The sequence below is a fragment of the Neofelis nebulosa genome, chromosome 8 (genome assembly GCF_028018385.1).
Source record: "Neofelis nebulosa isolate mNeoNeb1 chromosome 8, mNeoNeb1.pri, whole genome shotgun sequence".
Classification (NCBI taxonomy): Eukaryota; Metazoa; Chordata; class Mammalia; order Carnivora; family Felidae; genus Neofelis; species Neofelis nebulosa.
In genome coordinates this window covers 78,212,349-78,238,167 of record NC_080789.1, presented here as the reverse complement: position 1 = coordinate 78,238,167, position 25,819 = coordinate 78,212,349, and the positions used below count along the sequence as shown (strand labels likewise).

General features: G+C 41.8%; 1 pseudogene; it reads right to left on the bottom strand.

Moving 5' to 3' along the window:
• Positions 1 to 427: 427 nt before the first annotated feature.
• Positions 428 to 3,153, bottom strand: LOC131519786 (heterogeneous nuclear ribonucleoprotein A1-like; annotated as a pseudogene).
• Between the last annotated feature and the right edge of the window lie 22,666 nt (positions 3,154 to 25,819).

Genomic DNA, 25,819 nt, shown 5'->3' with positions numbered 1-25,819 from the left:
GTGTGTGTGTGTGTGTATCTCACATCTTCTTTATCCATTCATGTATTGATAGACACTGATGCTTCCATATTTTGGTTATTGTAAATAATGCTGCAATAACCATAGTGTTGCATATATCTTTTTTGAATTAGTGTTTTTGTTTTCTTTGGATAAATAGCCAGTAGTGAAATTACTAGATCATATGGTGTTTCTTGGTGTCAAATTTAGACATTCCTTTTTTTTAAGTTTATTTATTTATTTTTGAGAGAGAGAGAGAGTGCACAAGTTGGGGGAGGGGCAGAGAGAGATGAGAGAGAGAATCCCAAGCAGGCTCCATGCTGTCAGTGAGAGCCCAATGCAGGATTCAATCTCACAGATCGTGAGATCATGACCTGAGCCAAAATCAAGAGTCAGATGCTCAACCAACTGAGCCATCCAGGCACCCCCATGTGGTGTTTCTATTTCTAATTTTTTTTGAGGAAACTCCGTACTGTTTTCCACAGTGGCTACACCAATTTGCATTCGCATCAACAGTGCTCAAGGTTTCGTTTTTCTCCAAATCCTCCCCAACACGTGTTGTTTCTTATGTTTTTTATTTTAGCCTTTCTGACAGGTGTGAAGTGATATTTCTTGGTGGTTTTGATTTGCATTTCCCTGATGATGAGTAATGTTAAGCATCTTCTCATGTGTCTGTTGGCCATCTGTATGATTTTTTGAAGAAATGTCTATTAAAGTCCTCTGCTCATTTTTTAATCAGATTGTTTGGTTTTTTGGTGTTGAACTGTGTAAGTTCTTTATATATTTTGGATATTAATCCCCTGTTAAATATGTCATTTGCAAATATCTTCTCCCATTCAGTATATTGCCTATTTTTTAAAATATTTTTTTAAAGTTTATTTATTTTAAGAGAGAGAGAGAGAGATAGAGAGCAAGTGGGGGGGGGAGGGGGAAAGAGAGAGAGGGAGACAGAGGATCCCAAGCAGGCTCCGTGCTGTCAGCACAGAGCCAGATGTGAGGCTCGAACTCACAAACTGTGAGATCATGACCTGAGCTGAAAACAAGAGTTGGGTGGTTAACCAACTGAGCCACCTAGGCCCCCCTATTGCTTATTTGTTTTGTCTGTGGTTTCCTTTGCTGTGCAAAGCTTTTTATTTTGGTGCAGTCCCAACAGTTTATGTTTGCTCTTATTGCCCTTGCCTGAGGAGACACATCTAGAAAAATGTTTCTACAGCTAGTGCTAAAGAAATTACTGCCTATGTTTTCTTCTAAGAGTTTTATGGTTGCAGCTCTCACATTTAGCTCCTAATCCATTTTAAGTTTGTGTGTGTGTGTGTGTGTGTGTGTGTGTGTGTGTGTGTGATGTAAGAAAGTGGTTCAGTTTCATTCTTTTCCATGTAGCTTTCCAGTTTTCTAGCACCATTTGTTGAAGAGGCTGTCTTTTTCCCAATGCATATTCTTACCTCCTGTGTCATAGATTTGTTAACCATGTAAGTGTGGGTTTATTTATGAACTCTCTATTCTATTCAATTGACCTATGTGTCTATTTTCATTCTAGTACCACATATTGTCTTGATTACTATAGTTGTGTAATATATCTTGAAATCTGGGAATGTGATACTTCTAGCTTTGTTCTTCTTTCTCAAGATAACTTTGGCTCTTCGGGGTCTTTGGTGGTTCCATACAAATTTTAGGATTATTTTTTCTGGTTTTGTGGACAGTGCTGTTGGTATTTTGATAGGGATTGCATTAAATCTGTAGATTGCTTTGGGTAGTATGACATTTTAACATTGGTTCTCCCAACCCATGAACATGAAATATATTTCCATTAGCTTGTGTCATCTTCAGTTTCTTTCATTAGTATTTTATAGTTTTTGAAGTATAGGTCTTTCACTTCCTTGATTAAGTTTTTTTTTTTTTAAGACACATTTATTCAGCATCATGATGAGACTATTACATTTAGCAATCAACAGCATGGGTGCAAAAAAAAAAATCTACATTAAAACCCTTTGTTGGCATGCTTTACACTTTCCACGGAACAGAAACTAAAATAATATCTTATACAATTAGTCACAAATACAGTCCTCAAGTTTTTTGCCCATACACATGAGTATTGTCTAAAACATGTCTTTGTAGGAGCTAGGCCCTGCCACTACTGTGCGTGGCTGAGTTCACAAATCTGTTGTAACCTGTAGCTTCCCTGTCACTTCTCTGGATCTTCTCTCCTGCTAACCTTTGTTTTCTGGCAGTGATTAAAACCTTCTGCCATTGCCATAGCTACTGCTGCTGCTGCTGAAACCTCCATAGCCACCTTGGTTTCATGGTTTAGCAAAGTATTGGCCTCTACCACCATAGGGGCTAAAGCTTCTGCCTCCAAAATTTCCTCCTTTCATGGGTCCAAAATATGAAGATTGATTGTTGTAATTGCCAAAATCATTATAGCTTTTCCACCACCTCCAAAGTTGCTTCCATCCACCAAATCTGTTATAGCCATCCCCACGGCCACCATATCCACCACCACCTGAACTGCCACCAAAGCCACTTTGCCCACTGAAGTTTCCTCCACGACCAAAGTTGTCATTCCCACCAAAACCACCTCCAATTTCCAGAAAGAACCACTTTGACCTCTTTGGCTGGATGAACAACTGGCCATTTCTTGCTTAGATAGGACTTTCCTTACTTCACAGTTGTGGCCATTCACAGTATGGCATTTTTGAATGACAGTCTTGTCTAGATCATGGTCATCAAATGTTACAAAAGCAAAGCCTCTCTTTTTGCCACTGCCTCGGTTGGTCATGATTTCAATCACTTCAGTTTTCCCATACTTTTCAAAATAATCTCTTAGATGATGTTCTTCAGTGTCTTCTTTAATGCCACCGACATCTTTTTCACAGTTAAGTGGGCACCAGGTCTTTGAGAATCTTCTCTTGAAACAGCCCTCTTGGGCACAACTCTTCCATCCACCTTGTGTGACCCTGCATTCATGGCTGCATCCACCTCCTCCACAGTGGCACATGTGACAAACCCAAAGTCTCTGGAGTGCTCAGTGTTTGGATCCCTTGTTACCACAGTGTGTGAGCATTCCCCATTGCTCAAAATGACTCCTTAGACTCTCATGGGTTGTCTCAAAGCTCAAAACTCTGATGAAGGCTCTTTGGGAGACTCTGACTTAGACATGCTGGTGGTGGGAGGGGAGACTTTAACGATGCTTCCTCGGCGCTGTCCATCAGCAGAAAGTCCTTGATTAAGTCTTTACCTAGACGTTTTATTCTTTTTGATGCAATTGTAAGTGGGACTGTTTCCTTAATTTCTCTTTCTGCTACTTCAGTATTAGAGTATAGATATGCTGCAGATTTCTGCCTATCAATTTTGTATCCTGCTATTTTACTGAATTCATTTAGCAGTTCTGGTAGTTTTTTGGTGGAGTCTTTGGGTTTTCTCTATACAGTATCATACCATCAGCAAATATAATCATAGTTATTTTGAGTTCCAGTTTGATAATGTCAACATCCCTGCCATGTCTGATTCTGATGCTTGCTCTATCTCTTCAAATAGTGTTTTTTGCCTTTTAGTGTGCCTTACAATTTTTCTTGATAGTTTGACAGGATGTACCAGGTTAAAAAAAAAAACAAAACCTGCTGTAATGTGGTGCCTTTAGTGATGTGGTGAAAAAGTGTGGCGGTAGGGGAAGCGTTCTATAGTCCTGTGATTAGGTCTCAATCTTGGTGAACCTATTTCTCTGGATTTTGAAATTTACAAGTATTTTTGTGTTTTTTTTCTCCCAGCTTAGGTGGGACAGGATGGCTAGAGTGGGCTGGAGTTGGATATTTTCCATCTTGCAATTCAGTTAGGCTCTGGTTAACTAGTTAGGCTCTGGTTAACAGTTACCCCTGAAGGCAGACCTTGTTCTTAACACAGTACTCTGGTATATTTCAAATTGGTTCCTTTTCATCTCCTCCTACCAGAAGCACAAAGAGATTTTTTCCCAATATTTACAGTGAGAACTGTAATATGTAGATCTCAGTGAGAACTGAGATATGTAGAGCTCCTGGAGGTATAACTCACAAAAGTATAGTGGCCTTTGTATGTCTGAGTTCTTCTGGAGTTTTTAACTCTCATATTTGTCCATGTTGAGCCTCTAACAATTTGTCAGTTGCAGATTGGGTTTCCAATCCTGGAAGTTTCTCATGGTGGTTTCCATTTGAGTCTCTGCTCCCTGTATTTACCTGTAGGTCTCTCCAATCTTGGGAACAGTGGGTTGCTGTCCAAGAAGAGTTGGATCCAAGAAGAGTAATTGATTCTTCAGTCTTTTAAGGTTTTTACTTCTTGCTGGGACAGAGCGGTCTTCCAGTCTCCCAACATGCAGAACCAGAACCTAGAAGTCTTTACTATTTTTTTTTTTTTAAAGTGAGCCAGAATGAGAGAGAGCTCATGAGCAGGAGAGAGGCAGAGGGAGAGGGAGAGAGAGACTCTAAGTAGGCTCCACACCCAGAGAGGAGCCCGATGTGGGGCTCAATCTCATGGCTGTGAGATCATGACCTGAGCTGAAATTAAGAGTCAGATACTCAATTGACTAAGCCAGCCAGGTGCCCCTAGTAGACATCTTCTATGTACTTATCACTGTTTTAGGAGCACTGTATTAAAGGACAACAGCAAATAAGACAATGACCCTGATCTTAGAGAAGTTAAAATTTGTCAGGAGAGACAGGTGGTGTGTTTTTTTTTTTTAATTTTTTTTAACGTTTTATTTATTTTTGAGACAGAGAGAGACAGAGCATGAACGGGGGAGGGGCAGAGAGAGAGGGAGACACAGAATCGGAAGCAGGCTCCAGGCTCTGAGCCATCAGCCCAGAGCCCGATGCGGGGCTCGAACTCACGGACCGCGAGATCGTGACCTGAGTTGAAGTCGCCGCTTAACCGACTGAGCCACCCAGGCGCCCCCGACAGGTGGTGTTTTTTAAAAAAATTTAAATCACATCATTCTCACAACACACACACACACACACACAGAAGGTGGCAATGTGAGGTGATAGGTATGTTAATTGGCTTGACTGCAGTAATTATTTCATAATGCATATATATCAAAGCATGACATTGTATACTTTAAATATATACACTTTTTATACCTCAATAAAGCTGGAAAAAATAAATCATATTATATTTTAAAGATATTTTTATGGGAAAATACAAATCCTCTATGAATTCCATTTTAGTGTTTTAGATTTTAAACTCTTCTGGCTGGCTCAGTCAGAAGAATATGCAACTCTTGATCTCAGGGTTGTGAGTTTGAGCCCCATGTTGCATGTAGGGATTACTTAAAAAAATAAACTCTTTTTCCAAAGCCTCTTATTTTTTTTAATGCATTTAATACTGAGATCTCAATACAGTTTTCCAGACATTTAAATACAAAAACCCCTGTCATAAGTGAAGGCCAGGGTGAAAAATGGCTTATTTACTAAAATAATGAAGTTTGCTTATAGGTAAAAGCAGTATAGGAAAGTAGACAATTTTTTTGAGAAATTGTCCATGAATAATATCTTTTCTTCCTAATTTGAAAAATACAGAAATTACTGAGAGGCCTGAGAAAACTGAAACTTAAAAGCTTAAGTTACAGGAAACTGAAACCTAACCAAGCCTAACCAGCTTGTTCTGCTTCTGTACAATTGCTTGGTGCGCCCGTGTATTCCTGATCAATCATTGTTGCTTGGCGTGCCCGTGTATTCCTGATCAATCATTGAGATACCCGTACCCCCAGTTGTGGTCTGACCTAAAGGCAGGAACCAATCGAATACTGCTAAGTGTCCAACTTTAAACATCAACCAATCGCAGCTCTGTAACTGTGGAAAATCCCTGATTTCCCCATGACTTGTTTGTACCCGTGTATAAAAGGGCTGTAAAAACCTCTCTCGGGGCCTCTTAGCGTCACCGGCAACGAGTGCGCAGAGGTCCAGGTTCGAACCTGCAATAAATGACCCTTGCTGCTTAGCTTTGACTCTGGACTCTGGTGGTTCGTTTTTGGGGTCTCTTGGACTCTGGGCGTTTCACTGGGGGCTCGTCCAGGATAGCCCCCCAAACCCACCAGACCCCAAGTCAACAGGTCATTTCTGAGACCGATCGGTAAGTGAGCCGGCTCTGTCTCTGTTTGTCTGTTCGTTTCTGGCTCTCCAGCTCAGGATCTGTATCAGTGACTGACCTAGCCCTGGCGGACGCGCTTTAGGGCAGTCAGTCAGGACCGGTAGGAGACGTCCTCTGGCACCCGTCTGGGGCACCATTTTGGCCCATAAGAACTCTTTGTTCGGGTTACGGACACCCGTCCTGTATCTGGTCTCTTCTCCAAGGCACTTTCTGTTTGCCGCCGCGCTTGCGATTTAACTTGTCTCCTCTCCTCTGCAGGTATATCCGGCTCGCTCCCGGAACATAAACTAACTTGGCCCATTTATTTTTTCCTATACAGACTATGGGACAGAACCAGAGTACACCTCTCTTCCCTTCTTCTAGCTAATTTCAAGGATGTCCAGGCTAGAGGCCATAACCTAAGCCTGGACATCCGCCGGTCAAGACTCATCACTTTCTGCCGGTCTGAGTGGCCCACTTTCGGGGTGGGCTGGCCTACTGAGGGCACTTTTTGTTTGCCTATAGTTGCCAAGGTCAGGGCCAAAACCCTCCTGCCAGGAGAAGAGGGCCACCCAGACCAGGTTCCCTACATCCTTGTCTGGCAAGATCTTGTTGAAAACCCTCCGCCCTGGATGTCCCCCTTTCTTTCCTCAGGGTCCTGTAAGATTCTCGCGGCCCGCTCCACTGACCCAACCAAGCCTCGAACCCCCTCAGCACCCCTAAGTCCCATATTGCCCGATAGTCAGGACCTACTATCCCTGGACCCTCCATCCTATCTTCCCCCTCCCCTTGCACCCCAGGCCCTGCCTGCAGCGGCCGCCCCACCTGTTGCCCCGCTGGCTGCCCCTCAAGGGGAACTGGGGGGGTGGGAAGCAGCAGCTGTGCCAGAACTAGGGAGGCTACAGGCAGCAGCCTCGCCAAGCCCTATTGAAAATGAAACCAACCGTGAAGGGCCAGCCGGCCGAACTCGAGGGCGCACCCAGCGTGAGCCAAGCTCTCGCCTCCCCGACTCCAGTATTGGCCCTTCTCCACCAGTGACCTATATAATTAGAAAACCCAAAATGCTCGGTTTTCTGATAACCCTAGAAATCTTATAGCCCTCCTAGAGAGCATAAGGTTCACCCACCAGCCTACCTGGGATGACTGCCAACAGCTTTTGCGAATCCTGTTCACCACGGAAGAAAGGGAGAGAATTCAACTTGAAGCGCAGAAGCTGGTCCCCGGGGAAGATGGTCGACCCACTGTTAACCCTGACCTCATTAATGCGTTTCCCCTGACTCGGCCTAATTGGGACTACAACACGGCAGAAGGTAGGGGACGACTGTTCATTTATCGCCAGACTCTAATGGCGGGTCTCCGGGCTGCAGCACGCAAGCCCACCAATTTGGCCAAGGTGTACTCGGTAATACAAGGTAAGACAGAGAGCCCTGCCAACTTTTTAGAAAGATTAATGGAAGCCTTTAGGCAGTACACTCCCATGGACCCTGAGGCCCCTGAAAATCAGGCCGCTGTTGTAATGTCTTTTGTAAACCAGGTTGCCCCTGACATCAAAAAGAAACTCCAAAAATTAGAGGATTTAGAAGGAAAACACATCCAGGATTTACTCCGCATTGCTCAGCGGGTATATAATAATCGGGACGCTCCAGAGGATAAGCAGCTCAAAGCTACCAGGGAAATGACTAAAGTCTTAGCTGCCATAGTTCAGAAAAATCAAGGGCCCACAGGAGAACAGAAAACTCGCCCCCCTAGGCGCCCCCTAGACAAAGACCAATGCACCTACTGTAAAGAAAAAGGATTCGTGACTGTCCCAAAAAAGAAGCAACTGCTCTCGGGGTCAGAGCCATGGCAAACCAAAGCGGCCCCCATCCTATTTACCCAGAACTCAGAATAGGGGAGATGGGGTTCGGACCCCCTCCCCGAGCCCAGGGTAATCCTACAAGTGGAGGGGACCCCTGTGCAATTCCTCGTGGACACAGGAGCACAGCATTCAGTACTCACTAGCCCTCATGGAACAAGGGAAGACCTACAGGACCGGCCGTTACTTGATGCTGAGGTCACCTGGTTCACTGACGGAAGCAGCTTCGTCCATCAAGGACAGAGATATGCGGGGGCAGCAGTGACATCTGAGACTGAAGTGATATGGGCAGAGGCTCTGCCCCCAGGGACTTCTGCCCAAAGGGCAGAACTAATTGCATTGACCCAAGCATTAAGAATGGGGCGGGACCGCAAAGTGACTGTATATACAGACAGCCGGTATGCCTTTGCCACCGCCCACATACATGGGGCAATATACCGTGAGAGGGGACTACTCACTGCTGAAGGCAAAGACATCAAAAATAAAGATGAAATTCTGGCCCTATTGACCGCTATTTGGGCCCCTAAGAAACTGGCCATAGTACATTGCCCAGGTCACCAAAAAATAACTGATCCAATCTCTCGAGGAAATAACCTAGCTGACCAAACTGCACGCCAGGTAGCGCAAAAACCCATCCAAGTACTACCTGCGCAGCTACCAGACCCAGGGCCCCGAGATTTACCCCCACAGCCTGAATACTCAGAAGATGATCTTATCTGGATGCGCAAGCTCCCCATGACCCAAGTTACAGACGGATGGTGGAGGGACTCCAGAGACCGCCTTATCCTTCCCGAAAAATTGGGCCACGCAATCCTGACAAAAATACACCACTCTACCCATTTGGGGCCCCGAAGACTTCAGGATCTCCTCAGACAATCCAAACTGGTATTAAGAAACGTCTCTGACCAGACGGAAAGGGTTGTGACAGCCTGTACTGCATGTCAACTCCAAAACGCGCACCCACACGCCACAGCCCAAGGCCACCGAAAAAGAGGAACCATACCAGCGGCCCACTAGGAAGTGGACTTCACCGAGGTAAAGCCTGGCAAATACGGCTATAAATACTTACTAGTGTTCGTAGACACTTTTTCAGGATGGACTGAAGCCTTTCCAACCAAGAAGGAAACGGCGCAGATAGTAGCCAAAAAGATCCTAGAAGAAATCCTGCCCAAGTATGGTTTTCCAGTCATGATAGGGTCAGACAATGGACCTGCATTCTTCTCTAAGGTAAGTCAGGGATTGGCTTCCGTACTTGGGGCAGATTGGAAATTACATTGTGCCTACCATCCCCAAAGCTCAGGACAAGTAGAAAGAATGAATAGAACATTAAAAGAGACCCTTACTAAATTGACTATGGAGACTGGCGCTAATTGGGTAGAGTTACTCCCCTACGCTCTGTACAGGGTTCGCAACTCCCCATACAAGTTGGGCCTTACACCCCATGAAATCATGTTTGGCAGACCCACACCTATCATACCTAATCTTAAGTCAAACCTCATTCAATTAGACCAAGATAACAGCCTCTTGTCTTCTCTCAGGGCTCTACAGCAGGTTCATGAGGCCGTGTGGCCTAAACTAAAAGAACTGTATGAGACGGGGCCCCCACCCACTCCTCATCAGTATCGTCCAGGAGACTGGGTCCTCGTCAAGCGACACCGGCAGGAGAACCTTGAACCCAGGTGGAAAGGACCTTACCAAATCATCCTGACGACTCCCACCACCATCAAGGTAGATAACCTCCCCACCTGGATACACCACACCCACGTGAAGCCTGTCGACCTGCTGTCTGACCTCGTGGGACACACTGATAAAAATACTACTTGGACTGTAGACCGGAGTAAGAAAAACCCCCTCAAACTAACCTTGCGCCGTGCCTCCCCTAAACATGTACAGGATAGTGACCCTTGTCCTACTAGCCCTCAACCTCAAACTCCTGGAGGGAGGACTAAATGCCCCCGTTGACAAACAGAAATTGTACGAAGCTCTGTATGGAAGGCCCTGTGATTGCAGAGGTGGTGTAGTTAGAACCCTTACCCTGCCACATGGTAACAGACTAGTAGCCGGCTCTGTAGGAAGGGGTGGTCACTATCAGTGAAGATACACTCAAACCCAAGAATGTGGGACCACAATTGCTCACTTAACCCAGACCTATGACATCACAGGACTCCAAAAACAGCAGTGGTTATGTGTTGACAAACCTAAGCCCCTGCCCCCCCCAACAGAATGCCCTTGCTCTACTTTCCAGGAGTCGATGCATAGCTCTTGTTATGACTCCTATCAGCAATGTATAGGGCCAGACAACTCCACTACCTACTTTACAGCTATCCTACAGAGTAACAGGGCAGCAAAAGCTACTGATAATAATATGCAACTTCAAGCTGGCTGCCATGGCTCAGTTGGAGAAGCCGTCCACTGGATAACCTAGCCTACACTTATCTACCTCATAATTGGACTGGAGTATGTATCCTGGTCACCTTACTGCCAGATATTGACTTAGTTGCAGGAAAAACCCCCATGTCCATCCCTAGTCTAGATTTTGCAACTGGCAGATCCAAACGAGCTGTGGCTGTTATCCCCCTCCTGGCAGGCCTAGGAATTACAGGCGCATTAACTACCAGGACAGCAGGATTAGGAGTCTCCATACACTCCTATCTGCGACTCTCTCGGCAACTAATTAACGATGTTGAGGCCTTGTCAGGGACAATCCAGGATCTGCAAGATCAGCTAGATTCCCTAGCAGAAGTGGTGTTACAGAATAGAAGAGGGTTAGATCTACTAACCGCAGAACAAGGCGGCATATGCTTAGCCCTACAGGAAAAATGTTGCTTTTATGCCAATAAATCAGGAATAGTTCGGACCAAAATTAAACAGCTCCAAGAGGATCTCGCATGCCGATGAAAAGAACTAGCCGAAAACCCACTGTGGTCAGCACTCCACGGGTTTCTCCCTTACCTTCTTCCCCTTTTGGGCCCCCTACTATGCCTCCTCCTCCTTTTTACCTTCGGCCCTATTATAATCAACAAAATAATGAACTTTATCAGGGACAGACTAAACACCATTCAGGTTATGGTCCTTAGGCCACAGTATCAGCTCCTAGACATGGAAAGCGGGCTTGATTAGGTAACACTGTAGGACCCAAGATTGGTTCCTCAGGTACTTGAGAAAGGGGGGAATGAGAGGCCTGAGAAAACTGAAACTTAAAAGCTTAAGTTATGGGAAACTGAAACCTAACCAAGCCTAACCAGCTTGTTCCGCTTCTGTACAATTGCTTGGCGCGCCCGTGTATTCCTGATCAATCATTGTTGCTTGGCGTGCCCGTGTATTCCTGATCAATCATTGAGATACCCGTACCCCCAGTTGTGGTCTGACCTAAAGGCAGGAACCAATCGAATACTGCTAAGTGTCCAACTTTAAACATCAACCAGTCACAGCTCTGTAACTGTGGAAAATCCCTGATTTCCCCATGACTTGTTTGTACCCGTGTATAAAAGGGCTGTAAAAACCTCTCTCGGGGCCTCTTAGCGTCACCGGCAACGAGTGCGCAGAGGTCCAGGTTCGAACCTGCAATAAATGACCCTTGCTGCTTAGCTTTGACTCTGGACTCTGGTGGTTCGTTTTTGGGGTCTCTTGGACTCTGGGCGTTTCATTACAAAGAATAGTATAACAAACACCTGATGGGGAAATATAATTAAAAACAAAAATCTCCCAACCCAATAAACCTCTCCACAAAGGTAGAAGAGAAAGAGAATAGTTTTTATCATTTGCATAAAAATTAAACTAGAACTTGATATTCATTACAGGCATTCTGCTAACAAATTACACAGAAATAAATCTCACAGTTTTTATATAGCCAGGCAGATACAACCCACTGTATATATGTTCTCAAGATAAACAACAAAACTAGTTCTCAAGTAGGAGAATTTGAGAACATCATTTGTCACATATAGTTCCTCCTAAATTCACTTGGCATTTGGAGTAACCATGTGTGTTAGTTGGCTTTATTTATTTATTTTTAATGTTTATTTATTTTCAAGACAGAGACAGAGACAGAGTGCGAGCAGGGGAGGGGCAGAAAGTGAGGGAGACTCAGAATCTGAAGTAGGTTCCAGGCTCTGAGCTGTCAGCACAGAGCCCGATGTGGGGCTCGAACTCACACAACCTGAACGGAAGTCGACACTTAACCAACGGATCCACCAGGCACCCCTGGTTGGCTTTACAATGAAAGAAAAACCAATTTTTGTATCTTTATGAGAGCAGGTAGTTTTGCAGTTTGGAGCCAGATGCCCACCAAAATTACTCTCCTAGTCTCCCATGGGAACTGGCAAGTAGGGGTGGGTGCTATCTCCCTTGACATTTACATTTCAAGGAGGTGGCCCCCAGCTCCTTGAGAAAAATATTCCTGGGTTATAAACCTGGCAAAAAAGCCTTAAAAAGGATTTACATCTCAAACATAAAAGTTTTCTAAAGAAAATGCTCTAAGAAAAGGGAGGAGTCTCTTCCTTCATTTTTAACAGAGAGAATTAAGCCTTTAAGTTTTAATTTTTATTTTCCCTTACACACCCAAATGCCCACCACATACAAGTAATAAGTACTAACAGTTAATTATGTTTGCCTCACATTTTTTTTGTAAAAAAATTTTTAACGTTTTTTATTATTGAGAGAGACAGAGTGGGAGCAGGGGAAGGGCAGAGAGAGAGGGAGACACAGAATCTGAAGCAGGTTCCAGGTTCCAAGCTGTCGGCACAGAGCCCGATGCAGGGCTCGAACTCACAAACTACGAGATCATGACCTGAGCTGAAGCTGGATGCTTAAGTGACTGAGCCACCCAGGCATTCCACATTTTTTTTAATAAAAGAAAAAATATGGAGGTTAAAATTCCTTCTGTGCCTTCCCCACCCTCCATCTCTCTTGCTCTCTCCTTTGAAGCCGCCACTACTCTATATTTGTTGTGCTTCCTTCCAATCGTGGTAATAGCGCTTTGTTTACTCTTACAATTTGTAATTAGAAAATGCCTCTTTTACGTGCTGCTTCTATCTGTTTGGCTTTTTTAGATTCCACATATAAGTGAGATAATGAAGTATTTTTCCTTCTGTGTCTAGCCTCTTTCACTTAGCATACTGTCACCAGGGTCATCATGTTGTTGCAAATGGCAGTATTTTCTTCATTTTTAAGGCTGAATAATATTCCACTGGATATACACACCACATGCTCTTTATCCTTCCATCCGTCAACAGATACTTAGGTTTTTTACATATCTTGGCTGTTGTGAGTCATGCTGCAATGACTATGGGTGCACTGATTTTATTTTCTTTGGATATATATCCAGAAGATGGATTGTTGGATCATCTGGTAGCTGTAGTTTTAGTTTTATGAGGGGCAGAGAGGTAGGGGGAAAAAGGAGATGTTGATCTATGGATACAATGTTGCAGTATATAGAATGAATAAACCTAGAGATCTAGTGCAGTGAATATAGTTAATATTTATTGAATACTGGAAAACTGCTAAGAGAGTAGATTTCAGGTGCTCTTATTACACACAAAGAAGATAACTATGAGGAGATGGTATTTTAATTAGCTTGACTGTAGCGGTGCTTTTATTATGTATATCAAATCATCTCATATGCCTTAAATATATACAATGTTTATTTGAAAAAGAAAAAGAAAAGAAAGTCTCTCTTTTGTAGTGAAAAATATGGAATATAAACAGAATCGCTTCCCTATTGTCCAGCCTGGATTAAAAAGAACAATAGATGAAGTGCCTGACAAAGAGGAGCGCTCCCTGGATTTAATATGCCTGTGCTTTGCATGTATGCTGTGCCCAAAGTCTTGTTCTGAGCTGATAAAGAAGCTTGGCTCTCCTTCAGTGCTCCAAACAAAGAATGTGGTCAACTGACTGATCAAGGTGCAGCTAAGTGCTAAGTCACGTGAAAATTGGTTATGCTCTGAAGATTGGGTCTAGGTCAGGTCTGTGCCGATTGCTAGCATATCTCCCCTTCCACCTTCCCCCAAGCCTCTGTGCTTTAGAATCTGGAAAGTCCCTATCCTTGGGCACTGGGTGCGTGTACAGCAGCAATAAATAGCAATATGAAGAATATGGGCAACAGGTGCTGGAGACTTGTCAATTAGCGACAGAGTGTTACTTCCATATAAGGATATCATGACATGGTGCCCCAGGTTAGAAAGATGCCTAAGGCCAAGATCAAAAAGATTAGGTGCCTCAACATCTACCTATGTTGTAGCCCACGTTCAGTGGAATGTGTACTGTCTGCTACATGATTTGTATATCCTTTAATGCAACAATTTCTCCAGTGTAGTCCAGAAACCCTGGGGATCCCCAGAATCCTTTCAGGGATTCCACAAGGTCAAAACTTTTCAAAAATACTAAGCCATCATTTTTTATTCCACTTTCATTCTCTCACAAATGTAAAATGGAATTTTCTAGAGACTACATGGCACGTGGTATCATAACAGATTGAATCTATAGCAGATATGAGAATCCAGCTGTCTTCTAGTTGGCTACATACCGAAGAGATTTGCAAAAATGTAAAACAATGCCTCTCGGAGAAAATTGTCTTAGATTTTTTAAAATGTGTTATTCATGGGGCGCCTGGGTGGCGCAGTCGGTTAAGCGTCCGACTTCAGCCAGGTCACGATCTCGCTGTCCGTGAGTTCGAGCCCCGCGTCAGGCTCTGGGCTGATGGCTCGGAGCCTGGAGCCTGTTTCCGATTCTGTGTCTCCCTCTCTCTCTGCCCCTCCCCCGTTCAGCTCTGTCTCTCTCTGTCCCAAAAATAAAAAAAATAAAAAACGTTGAAAATAAATAAATAAATAAATAAAATGTGTTATTCATGATTATGACTGCTATTTTATTTTATTTATTTTTTTTTCAACGTTTTTTTTTTTTTTTTTTTTTTTTTATTTATTTTTGGGACAGAGAGAGACAGAGCATGAACGGGGGAGGGGCAGAGAGAGGGAGACACAGAATCAGAAACAGGCTCCAGGCTCCGAGCCATCAGCCCAGAGCCTGACACGGGGCTCGAACTCACGGAACGCGAGATCGTGACCTGGCTGAAGTCGGACGCTTAACCGACTGCGCCACCCAGGCGCCCCATGACTGCTATTTTAAAAAGTAATTAATACATATTTTTAAGTTCTTAGTTTTAATTTGTAATGCAGTAAATATTGATAAATTAAACTACAGATGATTCTTGAACAACATGGGTCTGAACTGCATGGGTCCATTTGTATGCTGATTTTTTACAGTATAGTACTGTAAATGTATTTTTTCTAATGATTTTCTTAATATGTTATTTTCTCTAGCTTACTTTATTATAACAATGCAGTATATAATGCATATAACATACAAAATATATGTCAATCAACTGTAAATGTCAACAGTAGGCTTTTAGTAACTGAGTTTTTGGGGAGTCAAAAGTTATATGCAGATTTTTGACTGTGGCCAGGGTTGGTGCCTCTAACCTTTACATTGTTCAGTGGCCAACTATGCATAAATAAAAGGTCATTGGAGTTTCAATAATTAAAAAAAATTTTTTTGATGTTTATTTATTTTTGAGAGACAAAGTGTGAGTGGGGGAGGGGCAGAAAGAGCGGGAGACACAGAATCTGAAGCAGTCTCCAGGCTCTGAGCTGTCAGCACAGAGACTGATGCGGAGCTGAAAGTCATGAACCGTGAGTTCATGACCCGAGCCAAAGCTGGATGCCTAACTGAGCCACCCAGGCGCCCCAATAATTTTAAAGAGTATAAATGTGTCCTGAGCCCAAAACATTTGAGAACTGCTGCTAAAACATTTGCTTGTTTAACTAATGGTAAAATTCCCCCATCTACCATAAATGAGAGATTTCTGGTTGAGTTTTCTTTCATTTCATGATAAAAAATTAGACTCTTTTATCATATGATTTTACTATTGATTTTGCTCTAACCTTTTGCATTGAAATCTTTTACATCTAGTTTTCTGTTAATTCAAAAGTTTTAAATTATTATGTAGACTGATATAATTTATTACTAAAAATTGTTTGCTAATGAACCAGATGCCTGTTATTCTTTAAATTGTAAATGGCATTACTTTTTTTTCTTTTTCTTTTCTTTATTTTTCTAAAACATATTTATCAGTGAAAAACCTATGGGACAGGCTGGTCTACTCTCTGCAGTGGCTAGTTATTATAATAAATGTGGTTTGGGTTATTTCCAATTCTAACACTGTACTCATTTGAGTTCCCACTGAAGCAGACCCTGAGGAAAGAATTTGACAGCAAGTTATTTATTTGAGAGGTCATCCTAGGAAACACTGGTTGGGGATGGAGAACACAAGAATGGAAAGGAAGGTGGTAAGGAAATTGTGAGCAACTGTAGCTTAATCCTGCTGGAGAACTCTGGGAGTCAGTGTAGAAAGCAAGCCTCCCATCATCCTACCAGAGAAGTGAAGAAACTGGGGTATTTATATACCAGCTGTCTTCAGTCATTGGTTATGTACAGCTGGGGGAGTGCTTATATTCAGGCCACTGGAGAAAACCCTCAGGGTTGGAAATCAGCCGAGCATACTACAGAGTCAGGAGCATGGATGGGGCACTGACAGTGGCAGCTACAAACACGATGCAAAGCTTTTCATCATAAACACTTTATTATTTTGTGTGTTTTGGAAGATTTCGATAGTTGGTATCAGTTAATATCATTGGAAAAGGTATGAGTAGAATAGGAAGACTTGAGGTGATCTAGATGGCAGTGTAGACTTGATTGTGTAGAATTAAAGACCACCTGAATGAAAACAAAGGCTATTTGTTCAGAGCATGCTATGGCAAGGGAGACAGCTGCTGTCCTTTATATTTTAATGGAGACTTAAGGCAGGCAGAAGAGTGGGAAAATTTGGTAGTGGGAAAATGGAAGTCTTTGGGTAAGTCTGATTAGAGGTTGTTGGCATGGGGAAGTTGGTAGGCTAACTGGAAATGGAACATCCTGTGTCTTGGTTAGGGGAACATATTTGGCTTTCTCAGTTGGTCCCTAGTTGGAAACCAGGGCAAAATTTAGGGAAGCTTGCAGTTATTAACCAAAGCTTGGACATTGGGGCATATGGTTGGTCTTTTGGTTTATCTGTATTTCCACAGACCAAACTATTTTTACTTTAGGCCCATATTCCTATCTTATATTTTCTTTGTGCCAGCCATATTAAACATCCCACTTTCCCCAGATAAATGCACCAGACTTTGGCATGTAGGAGCTGCCTGCCATTGCTCATATTGTTATGTCTCCTTTCTAGAAGGCAGAGGAGGGATAGTAAAAGTATCCTCCAGACTGAGAATGCACTTTGAGACCGAAAAACAAAGCAAGTCACTCCATACCATTTGCAGAGTTTTTATTCAGGGTATCTTACTGATGGGGGAGGAATTGGATGGGCAATAATTCACTACACAGCTATTCTCTGTGTTTGTCTTTGTTCTCTGAATTAAGTTTGGACCTTAATTCACAGCTTCTATAGAGCAAGGAGATCATTATGTTGCAGTCAAAGGGTAGTTGTCTAAAATGGCACCATCTGTGTGCCAGTCATCTCTACTAATTAGCTAAAGTGGTACCCTCTGGGGCTCCTGGGTGGCTCAGTCATTAGGCATCTGACTCTTGATTTCAGCTCCAGGCATGATCTCATGGTTTGTGAGTTTGAGCCCCGTGTCAGGCTCTGCGCTGACAGTATGGAGGCTGCTTGAGATTCTGTCTCCCCTTCTCTCTCTGCTCCCCGCCCCCCCCCCCCACAGTTGCTCGCTCTCTCTCTCTCTCTTTCTGTCTCTCAAAATAAACTTAAAAAATATAAAGTGGTGTCTTCTGTGTGCCACATTAGGGAAGATCAGAGCAAGCCTTCCTACTTTCCAGTCAGGGCACACATTAACTTCCATGGAGCCTGGAATATGTAGCCCCAAGGGAGGTCATTCTGTGGGCATGAACAAGATGGAGGGCCAAAGATGGAGTCAATGGTGTCACCACTTCTATACTCCTCTATCTAGAAAATCCTTTCACTGGTTCTCCAGTTGATGGAACAGATCCTACTCCTACTCCTAATCCCAGCTCAAAATCACTTCATGCTTTATAAAGCATTTCCTAACCCTTTCAGGGAGAATCAGTTGAGCTCCACTTCTGAGATCTTTTTTATAAAATTTTTTAACGTTTTTTAAATTTATTTTTGAGAGAGACAGAGCAGGGGAGGGGCAGAAAGAAACAGAAACACAGAACATGAAGCAGGTTCCAGGCTCTGAACTGTCAGCACAGAGCCTGATGTGGGGCTCGAACTTGTGAACCTTGAGATCATGACCTGAGCTGAAGTTAGCTGCTTAACGGACTGAGCCACGCAGGCGCCCCTCCACTTCTGAGATCTTATTACACTTTATTCATGCTATTAGCATAACCTTTCAAACCCTGTTATAGCCATAGATTTTCAGGCAGTGTCTGTATCCCTTGAGAAAGTGGGAACTCCTTTAGATTAGGGTGCATCAGTTTCTCTCTTTATCTGCCTCTTCACACTTAGAAAATGCTCAGTAAATGTTTGTGAAATGAAGTTGAATTAAATTTCTACTCCAAACCAAAGGTAAAGGGAAGGGGGTGATTGATTGGTTGCCGTCTAATTAATTTTACTAGCTAACCAATTCCTTTGAACCTCAAAATATGTATTTTATTTAGCTTTTAATCTACCTCATTGAAAACATATTTAAACTCAACAAATCTGTTATTGCCATCTTCCCCTTTCAAGGTCCTTTTTCATTTAAAAAGAATTCATTTGGTTCATATATGTTTTCTCCCATCCTGTAGGTTACCTTTTCATTTTGATGATTATGTCTTTTGCTGTGCAAAACCTTTTGATGTAGTTTGATGTAGTCTCACTTGTTTATTTCTGCTTTTGTTGCCTGAGCTTTTGGTGTCAAATCCAAAAAATCATTGCCAAGACTAATGTCAAGGAGGCCTCCTCTACATCTTCCTCTAGGAGTTTTACAGATTTGGGTCTTATGTTTAGGTCTTTAATATATTTTGAGTTGATTTTCATATATGGTGGATGTGGATATCCAGTTTTCTCAACAGCATATTTTGAAGACACTGTCCTTTCCCCATTAGGTATTTTTGGTGCCTTTGTTGAAAATTAGTTCACTCTATATATGTGAATTGGTTTATTTCTGGGCTGTCTATTCTGTCCCAGTATTCTGTATGTCTGTTTTTATGCCAGTACCATGCTGCTTTTGATTACTATAGCTTTGTAATACAGTTTGAAGTCAGGAAGTTTGAAGTCTGGGTCTTTTGTGGCTCTGTATGAATTTTAGGATTATTTTTTCTATTTTGGTGAAAATTCCATTGGCATTTTGAGAGGGATTGCATTGTATCTGTATATCACTTTGAGTAAAGTAAATGTCTGACAGGAGGTTAACTTCCAAAACATATAAGGAATTCATACAAATCAATAGCAAGAAACCAAATCACTAAATTAAAAAGTGAGTAGAAGATATGAATGGACATTTGTCTAAAGAAAACATGCAAGAAGCCAACAGGTACATGAAAAGATGCTCCACATCACTAATCATCAAGAAATGTAGATCAGGGGCACCTGAGTGGCTCAGTTAGTTGAGGGTCTGACTTGATTTTGGCTCAGGTCATGACCCCAGGATCATGGAATTGAGCCCTCCATTGGGGTCTGTGCTGACTGTGGAGCCTGCTTAAGATTCTCTCCCTCCCTCTCTCTCCCTCCCCCACCTCTCTTTTTCTCTGTCCCTCTTTTCCCCTCCCCTGCTCATGCACATTCTCTCTCTCTCTCTCTCTAAAGTAGAAAGAGAGAAAGAAAGAAAGAAAGAAAGAAAGAAAGAAAGAAAGAAAGAAGAAAGAAAGAAAGAAAGAAAAAAGAAATTTAAATCAAAACCATAATGAGCTATCATCTCACACTTGTTAGGAGGGCTATTATCAAAAAGTCAACGGGGGAGCCTGGCTGTCTCAGTCAGTAGAGCCTCTGAATCTTGATCTCAGGGTCATGAGTTCAACCCCCATAGAGCTTACTTAAAAAGAAAAAATGGAAGGCTAAAAAAGAAGTAAACAGGTAACAAGTGCTGGGAAGGCTGTGGATAAAAGGGAACCATTGTACACTGTTGGTGGGATATAAATTGGTATAACCACCATGGAAAATAGTGTGGCTGTTTATCAAAAAATTAAAAATGGAACTGCTATATGATCCAGCAATTCTACTTCTGGGTATATAGCCAAAGAAAATGAAATCAGTATCTTGAAAAGATATCTGCATTCCCATGTTCACTGCAGCATATTCACAATAGCCAAGATACAGAAACAACCTAAGTGTTAATCAACAGACGAATGGATAAAGAAGATGTGATACACACACACACACACTCTTTAAAAAGAAGGAAATGAGGAAATGCTGGCACACCTGCGTGTCTCAGTCTGTTTAGCATATGACTCTTGATTTCGGCTCAGGTCATGATCTCATGGTTTGTGGGTTTAAGCCCTGCATTGGGTTCTGTGTGGACTGTGGGGAGCATTCTTGGGATTCTGTCTCTTTCCTTCTGTCTCTGCTCCTCCCCACCTTGCATGTGCTCTCTCTCTAAAATAAATAAACATAAAAAAGAAAAGGAGGAAACACTGCCATTTGCAATAACTGGAGGACATTGTGCTAAATAAAATAAGCCAAACATGGAAAGACAAATATTTCTTTTATTAACTTATTTTTTATGTTTTTAAATTTACATCCAAAATAGTTAGCATATAGTGCAACAATGATTTCAGGAGTAGATTCCTTAGTGCTCCTTACCCATTTAGCCCATCCCCCCTCCCACAACCCCTCCCATAACCCTCAGTTTGTTCTCCATATTTATGAGTCTCTTATGCTTTGTCCCCCTTCCTGTTTTTATATTGTTTTTGTTTCCCTTCCCTTATATGTTCATCTGTTTTGTCTCTTAAAGTACTCATATGAGTGAAGTCATATGATTTTTGTCTTTCTCTAATTTCGCTTAGCATAATACCCTCCAGTTCCATCCACATAGTTGCAAATGGCAAGATTTCATTCTTTTTGATTGCCGAGTAATACTCCATAGTATATATATACCACATCTTCTTTATCCATTCATCCATCGATAGACATTTGGGCTCTTTCCATACTTTGGCTGTTGTTGATCATGCTCCTATAAACATGGGGGTGCATGTGTCCCTTTGAAACAGCACACCTGTATCCCATGGCTAAATGCCTAATAGTGCAATTGCTGGGTCGTAGGGTAGTTTTATTTTTAATTTTTTTGAGGAATGTCCATACTGTTTTCCAGAGTGGCTGTACCAGCGTGCATTCCCACCAACAATGCAAAAGAGATCCTATTTCTCCACATCCTCACCAACATCTGTTGTTGCCTGAGTTGTTAATGTTAGCCATTCTGACAGGTGAAAAGTGGTATCTCATTCTGTTTTTGATTTGTATTTCCCTGATGATGAGTGATGTTGAGCATGTTTTCATGTGTCGGTTGGCCATCTGGATGTCTTCTTTGTAGAAGTGTCTATTCATGTCTTTTGCCCATTTCTTCACTGGATTATTTGTTTTTTGGGTGTTGAGTTTGAGAAGTTCTGTATAGATTTTGGATACTACCCCTTTATCTGATATGTTGTTTGCAGATATCTTCTCCCACTCTGTCGGTTGCCTTTTAGTTTTGCTGATTGTTTCCTCTGCTGTCAGAAGTTTTTTATTTTGATGAGGTCCTAGTAGTTCATTTTTGCTTTTGTTTCCCTTGCCTCTGGAGACATGTTGAGTAAGAAGTTGCTGCGGCCAAGATCAAGAAGTTTTTGCCTGCTTTCTCCTAGAGGATTTTGATGGCTTCCTGTCTTACATTGAGGTCTTTCATCCATTTTGAGTTTATTTTTGTGTATGGTGTGAGAAAGTAGTCCAGGTTCATTCTTCTGCATGTTGCTGTCCGGTTTTCCCAGCACCACTTGCTGAAGAGACTGTCTTTATTCCACTGGATATTCTTTCCTGCTTTGTCAAAGATTAGTTGGCCATATGTTTGTGGGTCCATTTCTGGATTCTCTATTCTGTTCCATTGATCTGAGTGTTCTTGTGCCAGTACCATACTGTCTTGATGACTATAGCTTTGTAGTATAGCTTGAAGTCTGGGATTGTGATGCCTCCTGCTTTGGTTTTCTTTTTCAAGATTGCTTTGGCTATTCAGGGTCTTTTCTGGTTCCATACAAACTTTAGGATTGTTTGTTCTAGCTCTGTGCAGAATGCTGGTGTTATTTTGATAGGGATTATATTGAATATGTACATTGCTTTGGGTAGTATCAACGTTTTAACAATATTTGTTCTTCCTGTCCAGGAGCATGGAATCCTTTTCCTTTTTTGTGTGTCTTCTTCAATTTCTTTCATAAGCTTTCTATAGTTTTCAGTGTATAGATTTTTCACCTCTTTGGTTAGATTTATTCCTAGATATTTTATGGTTTTTTTGTGCAACTGTAAATGGGATCGATCCCTTGATTTCTCTTTCTGTTGCATCATTGTTGATGTATAAGAATGCAACCGATTTCTGTGCATTGATTTTATATCCTGCATCTTTGCTAAATTCATGAATCAATTCTAGCAGTTTTTTGGTGGAATCTTTTGGGTTTTCCATATAGAGTATCATATCATCTGTGAAGAGTGAAAGTTTGACTTCCTCCTGGCCGATTTGGATGCCTTTTATGTCTTTGTGTTGTCTGATTGGAGGCTAAGACTTCCAATACTATGTTGAAGAACAGTGAAGAGAGTGGACATCCCTGCCTTGTTCCTGACCTTAGGGGGAAAGCTCTCAGATCTTCCCCCATTGAGGATGATATTAGTGTTGGGTGGTTCATATATGGCTTTTATGAACTTGAGGTATGCTCCTTCTATCCCTACTTTCTTGAGGGTTTTTATCAAGAAAGGATGCTGTATTTTGTCAAATGCTTTCTCTGCATCTTTTGGGAGGATCATATGGTTCTTGTGGAAAGACAAATATTTATGATCTCACTTACATGTGGAATCTGAAAACAAACAAACCAAAAGGTTCACAGTAGTGCACATGGGACATTCTTCAGAATAGATCACATACTGGGTCACAAATCAGCCCTCAACAAGTACAAAAAGACTGAGATCATACCATGCATATTTTCTGACTACAACACTAGAAACTTGAAGTACATCACAAGAAAAAATTTGGAAATTTTTTTAATTTTCCAAATACATGGAGGCTAAAGAACATACTACTGAAGAATTTCCTGGGTTAACCAGGAACTTAAAAAAATAAAAATACATGGAAACAAATGAAAATGAAAACATGATGGTCCAAAACCTTTGGGATGCAGTAAAGGTGATCCTAAGAGGGAAGTATATTGCAATACAGGTCTACCTTAAGAAGCAAGAAAAGTCTCAATTATACAACATACCTTTACACCTAAAGGAGCTAGAAAGAGAACAGCAAATAAAGCCTAAAGCCAGCAGAAGAAGGGAAATAGTATAGATTATAGCAAAAGGGCGCCTGGGTGGCTGAGTCAGTTAAGTGTCCAACTTCTGCTCAGGTCATGATCTCGTGGTTCACGAGTTCTAGCCCTGTGTCAGGCTCTGTGCCGACAGCTCAGAGCCTGGAGCCTGCTTCGGATTCTGTGTCTCCCTCACTCTTTGCCCCTCTCTTGCTCATGCTCTATCTCTCTTAAAAATAAACATTGAAAATTTTTTTTAAAAGATTAGAGCAGAAATAAATGATATAGTGTGGGAAACAGAACACCACAATGACCACAGGCACATATTTGTTCAGGCTCCAAGACCTCTGAGAAAACTCAAGATCATAGGGTTAAAAATAACCTGAAAGGACTTGAGTGAAATGCCCTTGGGAAATGTGGTCTGTTCTTTAGTACCACAGATAGATATGTTTTGCTTAAAGGAAGTCAGCTGTATATAGCACAGTGCATTCACTCCCTTTGTCTTTGCTTCTATCATAAAGATTCTTATTGGAACATATGCATCTGCTCTCATACACAAGACACATACAATAGCTGAATCAGATGTACATTGTTTACAGGCTTTGCTAAGCTTCTGTTGTTAATCATTGCTGATCTGTTTTTCCTGAAAACGTGTATAAGAAGATGTACAGTAAACCTCAGTACCTTGGGCTGTTGGCTCAGGGTCTCCTGTGCCTCACTCTACTATCATCTCTTTTTCTCAGTTCCTTCACTGCTCCAGGTCCACGGCCCATTGAGGTCGACAATATAGAAACAAACAAAAACCCGGTAGAGCAGATCAACAAAACTAAGAGCTGGTTCTTTAAAAGAATTAATAAAATTGATAAGCCCCTAGTCAGACTTATCAAAAAGAAAAGAGAAAGGATGCAAATAAATAAAATTACAAATGAGAAAGGAGAAATAATAATCAACATCACAGGAATACAAACAATTACAAGAGAATATTATGAAAAATTAGATTCCAACAAACTGGGCAATCTGGAAGAAATGGACAAATTCCTAGAAACATACAAACTACCAAAACTGACACAGGAAGAAATAGAAAATGTGAACAGATCCATAATCAGCCAAGAAATTGAATCAATAATCGAAAATTTCTCAACAAAGTCCAGTGCCAGATGGCTTCACAGGGGAATGCTACCAGACATTTAAAGAAGAATTTATATCTATTCTTCTCAGGGTGCCTGGGAGGTTCAATCAGTTAAACATCTGACTCTTGCTTTCAGGTCAGGTCATGATCTCAGTTTGTGAGTTCGAACCCCACATCGGGCTCTGCACTGACAGTAAACCTGCTTGGGATTCTCTCTCTGCTCCTCCCCTGCTCATTCTCTCTCTCTCTTTCACAATAAATAAATAAACTTTAAAAAATACCCATTCTTCTCAGTATTTTTCAAAAAAAAAAAAAGAAAGAAAGAAAGAAAAGAAATGGAAGGAAAACTTCCAAATTGTTCTACAAGGCCAGCATTACTGTGATTCCAAAACCAAAGACCCCACTAAAAAGGAGAATTATAGGTCAATACCCCTGATGAACATGGATGCAAAAATTCTCAGCAAGATACTAGTAAATCGAATCCAACAGTACATTAAAAAAATCATTCACCAGGATCAAGTGGGATTTATTCCTGGGCTTGAGGGGTGGTTCACTATTCACAAATCAATCAATGTGATATACCACATTAATAAAAGAAAGTATAAAAACCATATGATACTCTCAATAGTGGCAGAAAAAGCATTTGACAAAGTACATCATATATTCTTTATAAAAAAAACCTCAACGCAGTAGGTATAGATAGATCATTGCTCAACATCATAAAGGCCATATGTGAAAGACCCACAGCTAATATCATCCTCAATGGGGAAAAACTGAGAGCTTTTGCTGTATGGTCAGGAACAAGACAGGGATGTCCACTCTCACCATTACTATTTAACATAGTACTGGAAGTCTTAGCTTCAGCAATCAGACAATAAAAAGAAATAAAAGGTATCAAATTGTCAAGGAAGAAGTCAAACTTTCACTGTTTGCAGACGACATGATATTCTATGTAGAAAACCCAAAAGACTTCACCAAAAAATTTCTAGAACTAATACATAAATTCAGCAAAGTCACAGAATATCAAATCAATGTACAGAAATCTGTGTCAGGGTACCTGGGTGGCTCAGTCAGTTAAACATCTGACATTGGCTCAGGTCATGGTCTCACAGTTTGTGGGTTCGAGCCCCACGTTGGGCTCTTTGCTGTCAGCACTGAGTCCTATTTGGATCCTCTGCCCCCCCCCCCGCCCCTACCCTGCTCACACATGCGCATGCACTCTCTCTCTCTCTCAAAAAATAAAACATTAAAAAAAAAAGAGGGGAACCTGGGTGGCTCAGTTGGTT